Source organism: Chinchilla lanigera, unplaced genomic scaffold, assembly GCF_000276665.1.
Source record: "Chinchilla lanigera isolate Chin_1 unplaced genomic scaffold, ChiLan1.0 scaffold00040, whole genome shotgun sequence".
Classification (NCBI taxonomy): domain Eukaryota; kingdom Metazoa; phylum Chordata; class Mammalia; order Rodentia; family Chinchillidae; genus Chinchilla; species Chinchilla lanigera.
Window position 1 is genome coordinate 19,689,631 of NW_004955441.1, and position 5,264 is coordinate 19,694,894.

The following is a 5,264-nucleotide window of genomic DNA, read 5'->3' on the forward strand; positions in this document are numbered from 1 at the left end:
CCTCGTGCCGTCGGCCGCCCGCCGGGCCTTGCGTCTGGCCGAGGCTGGACGGGAGGCCTGCGCGCCGGCGTCCGTGCCGCCGCTCCTCGCACGCTTCGCCCTCCACCGCAGGCTTCCTGGCCGCCTCCGGGCCCTCACGCCGGGAAGCAGTTTCTCAGCGAGTGCTCACTGAAGTGTTCGTGTGCTGGGCGTTCGTTGTGTTGTCTGGAGGTGGAGCGGAGATACAGGCTGGAGTACTACAGACAGTTCTCTCTCTTTTTGTTTTGTCTTTGTGAGACAGGGCTCACTATGCAGTTCAGGCTGACCTTGAGCTCACTTTGTAGCCCAGGCTGGTCTCGAACTCACAGGATTCTCCTGCCTCGGCCTCCCGAGTGCCCGGATTACAGCCGTGCACCACCTGGCCAGTGCTCTTAATTGCTGGATAAATAAGGATGCCTGGAGGGGTGTCAGTGCTTGCCTAGAAATCATGTTTTACTCTAAGGTTCGGTGAAGTGGGTTAGAAAAAGAAGTGTGGCGGCTCACGCCTGTAATCCCAGCACTCAGGAGGCTGAGACAGGAAGATCACAGGGAGTTAGAGCCAGTTCAAAGACAGCCTGAACTGCACAGCAAGATTCTCAGAAAACAAACAGCGAGTGGGGCAGTATACACGTGTAATCCCAAAATTTAAGAAGCTGAAGCAGGAGGATCACCACAAGTTGGAGACTAGTTCGGGTTACACTGTGAGTTGAATGTAAGGGAGGCTGAGACAGGAGGATTGTTGCGTTTTCGAGACCATCCTGGGCTACAAAGTGAGCTCAAGGCCAGCCTGAAGTAAGCTGTCCACCCCTCCAGGCATCCTTATTTATCCAGCATAGTAAGACCCTGTCTCAAAAACACAGACAAATAAGTAAATAAATAAGTACCTGGAATAAAAATAGGGATTTTTTTTTTTTTTTTTTTCTTTTTGAGACAGGATTTCACTCTGTATCCCAGGCAGGCCTGGGATTACAAGCATGCACCACCCTGCTAGCCAAAAAGGGAGTTTTGAAGGTGGGCTCTGTTTAAATGTTGGTGAGAGGTTTGGAAGTGTATGGGTGTGGGCCACAGAGTAAGAGAGTCCATGGCTCCTTGGCCCCTAGCCGTAAACCGGCCTGTTGCTCCATTGTCAGAAGAGGAAAGCAGGGCAGGACAGGTGCAAATGCGGGAAGATCTGCTGTTCGGCGCTACAGTTGGAGACGTTCATTGATGGTTCATGTTCTCCCTGTGAATCAGGAGGAAGCATTGTGGAGGATGTGCTGTGTAGGGTTGAAAAGATGAGAGAAAGCTTGGAGTTATCTCAGAACTACTTGGCAGCTAGGCTAGAAGCAGGAGTTTATTATCATTTGCCTAAGTTTTGTTATGCTCCAGTGGGCTGCAAGCCACTGCTCTGTTGGAAAACTCACCTCCAGGGGATCATAAACCCACCATCTGTAAAGAATTAAGCCGAGCTTAAACTAAGAGAGGATGGTTTATTTGCAGGTGGAGATGGCTGGGAAGAGAGCCTATAGATCGCTGTTAGAGAAGTAGGAAGCACTCAGAAGAAACAGTCCAGGGCTTTTTTCCCAGCTCCTCTCCTTGGGTTTCTTCTTTCTGTGTGGACTGCTGGAATTCGGCCCGTGGCTGTCATTAGCGCTCTTTTTGGATTTCTTCTGGTTGTATGCAGTTATGTGACTTCCTGTTGCTTGCTGGACACTAGGATTATGGCGGGCGGGGGCGTTATAGACAAGTAGCTTGGGTTTAAGTATCAAGTAAGGGGGTTTAGGTTGATCATGCTGCTTGGGACCTCCCTGGTCTTAGTTTCTTTGCCTTTGTCTTTCTGATTGCTCCAGGCAGGGGCTACTGCCCGGAGTAAATCTTTACATTAACCTCTAACAAAGTGCGATGGGGCCTTCATCCTATCTTTTTCCTACTACAGGGCCCCTGTTCCTACGTCTCCCCCTTTGAGACAACCATCCAACATCTTTTGGTGAAGTGGGCAGCGGCCCATGTGGCTTCTTCAAGCTGAAGGGTAATATTTGGGGAGCAGGGGATGGAAATGTTCAGCAGGGAAGTTCATCTGATGGGCCTTGGCAAAAGTCCAGCTGATGGAGACCACTATGTAACAGCTCTGAGCAGGATTTAATATATTTTTTAAATTTTAAAAATAAAAGGAAAACATTAACAGACAGACAACATTTTACAGAATAGCAAAAGAACAGTACAGACAGTATGGAGTTACAAACAGAGTGGTAGGGAATTAACAATGCTTGTTGTATTACATATTGATATCTTCAAAGTGGTTTCTCATGAAGACAGATATAGACATGCAATGCTGATCAACCAAGGACTCATTGACAGCTTCTTTTCAGCAAAGAAATAGAAGACAGTAGAACAGCTATGTTAACTCTGAGCAGGATTTAATATTAACCAGTTGGCTTTCCATGTTTACTTGTGAGTCACTGGTCCCTACTGAGGCTTCAAAGGACAAGACAAGGCCACAGCTGAGGACTTTGAGTTCCAACTCCAATTAACTAAAAAGAGACCATAGAGGCAGGTATCTCACCTGCAGTGAAGGTCTACCTGGAGATAATACAGTTCTCCTAAATTAACATAATGTATTACCTGGAGAATTCCTGAAGGGTTCCCCAAGTCCTGCCCAGATTCCTGCATTTTCTTCAGTATCCCTCTCCTTTATTTGAAAACCTAATAAATATGGGCTGCTCAGGGAAGTCAGCGTCTTAACTCAGTCTTAACTTAGAGCATCTTAACCCAGAGAATCTTCAATTTAAAAATAGAGGGGCTGGGGATTTAGCTCAGCAGCAAAAGCGCCTGCCTGGCAAGCACAAGGTCATGAGTTCGGTTCCCGGTACCGGAGAAAAACGAAAAAAATAAAAATAAAAATAGAATTGGGGGGCTGGGGATTTAGGTCAGCGGCACAGCGCCTGCCTGGCAAGTGTAAGGTCATGAGTTTGATTCCCAGTACTGGAAAAAAATAAAATAAAATAAAATAAAATAAAATAAAATAAAAATAGAATTGGACCTTCCCGGAGCCCTAAAATCATTTCAGTTGTCTCATTTATTTCAGCATTTGCCATCCACACGTTTGGGAGACTGCAGGCCTGATCAGCCCACAGTAACTACGGGTCATAACCCGGTATCTGGCAGCATTACAGTGAGTTTCATCTGTATGATCACTCATAGTTTAGCAGCCACTAGGTAAGAATAAACACACTTTACCAAAAGATTAACGTATATGACCAGAGCGTGAGCGGTACAGTGGAAGCGCAGATTGGAGAAGGAGCTGAGTCAACACTATTTAAAGGGTTGAAATAGCAATTTTAGCCAGTTGGCCCTTAAAACTGTCAGCCGGGGTCGGTGACTGGCCCGCCCCCATGTCTGTCGTGTATTGTTGCTTATACATCTCTCTCTGGCTGTGTCCTTCTATTGCTGGGTGTTTACAACCAAGTCAAGGCTAGACCTTCGTCAATCAAAACTTATCTCCTAATGAGATATCTCAAGATCACTTAAATGTCCGCAGGCATTACTTTTAGAGCCTTGGTCAGAGCCTCTGAGATGTATCAGTTCTTCATCTGTCACATGTGTCATCTGCCAGGATGGGTTATGGTCTGTGCTAGACTGCATAGCTCTTTCTGGAAGCATGGGAACATTTTACCCTTTGGTGATCCTCCTTTCAGCATGATGTTCACTGCTTCAGTCCTGTCCTCCGGGGTCCAACAATCTCCTTGCTCAGGAAGTTGGGGGATTCACCAAAGTTGTAGGCTCTTGTAGAAAGGTCCTCTGGTGTCTTGGGTCCTTGTTGACTTTGGAAGGCAAGGGCTGAAATACTAGCTTTCCTCTTAGCCCAATTACATTTTTTAGTTTTGCGCTTCCAAACCTCAATTGTAGAACACCCAGCAAGACAAGGTCAGTTACGTTGTTGGTACAGTGGAAGCAGTTAATTCTATGATTTTACCTAGATATCCAGCCTACGATATTTTCCCCTCTGAAGAGGTGCCCCTAGCTGTTTGAAGGGTTAAGGGGGATGGCCCCTCTGGCTACTTTTGATCAGAGTTGTGGTCAGAAATACTCTGTAGAGGGTCTGTCTAGAGGCCTTCAGTAGACAAGGCTTTTCATCTTGGGTTGGCATAGAGCTTCAAGTCTGGAAGAGACAAAACAAAAGAACCAGTCAAGTATGCATGAGCCAAACAATAAGATCACTGTTGTAGTCAGGGTTTTCCAGGGAAACAGTTTAACACAGGACACATAATTTACAGGGTTATTTTATGACAGTCACCCAAACAGCCATACACAAAAGAGTACAGGAAATCTGTCCACACACTAAAGACCCAAAGAACCCAGCTGAGGGCCTAGATTCCACAGCAACGTCCTGCATGAGTCCAGCTGAAGACCTAGAGCCCATGACAATGCCCCCAACAAGTCCAATTGGAGGCCTAGAGCCCACAACAATGTCTCATGCAAGTCTGATTCAAAGATCTGCACTGGGAAGTCCCCAAGGTCAGTGGTGGAAGCTAGAAAGTCTATGCCAGCAGGATGAAGGATCTGTGCCAGCAGGCTGAGGTATCTGCACCAGAGCCAGGAAGCAACGCTCAAAATAAGAACCAGAGAGCCCCCGAAAAGTACCTCAGCCATCCTCAGCAACAGCGAGGTCTCCAGCTCCTCCTCCAATGATGATGACGCTGACGATGACAACAGCAACAGCTGAGTTCCTATCAGGAAAACCACCCTGACAAGCTTCTCCAGGAGACTGAACAGTGCACAATCTTCCCTTCTGGAGCCAGGAAGCAATGCTCAGAGTAAGGACCAGAGCTCCCCCAAAGGGAACCATAGCCATTCTCAGCAACAACAAGGTCCCGAGCTCCTCTGACGATAATAGCCGAGCGCATATCAGGAAAGCCAGCAGGACAAGCTCCTCCAGGAGAACCAACACCTGTCGTCTTCTCCAGTTCTCCTTCTTATGCTGCTGGCAACAACCCACAGGTGGGCTTCCATACCCAGCGCCATGCTGATTCAGTTCAGCTGCCTGTTACAAGTGGACCAGCAGTTGTCAATCCACCACAATCACCAAGATTATTATTAATAGGGCCAACAGTTGCTTCCATCAGGAGGAACAAGTGATGGCCTTGCACAAGGAGAGTAAGGAACCCTGGGGCTCAGGGAGCTTCAGAATCTGTCATGGCATTCATCTGCCGTCTGACACCTTGAACAGCCACTGAGATGTTAGCAGGTTGATGGGGAATGTACACACA

At 47.4% G+C, this 5,264-nt stretch overlaps 1 long non-coding RNA gene across 1 annotated transcript in view; it reads left to right on the plus strand.

Moving 5' to 3' along the window:
• The window catches only part of LOC106149264, a 4,898-nt gene extending 1,190 nt beyond the window's left edge, over window positions 1–3,708 (plus strand). The window contains exons 2-3 of the long non-coding RNA XR_001235321.1: window positions 1,934–2,026; window positions 3,083–3,708. This is a non-coding gene — a long non-coding RNA (uncharacterized LOC106149264). The remainder of the gene's footprint in view (window positions 1–1,933; window positions 2,027–3,082) is intronic.
• The last annotated feature ends 1,556 nt before the right edge of the window (window positions 3,709–5,264 follow it).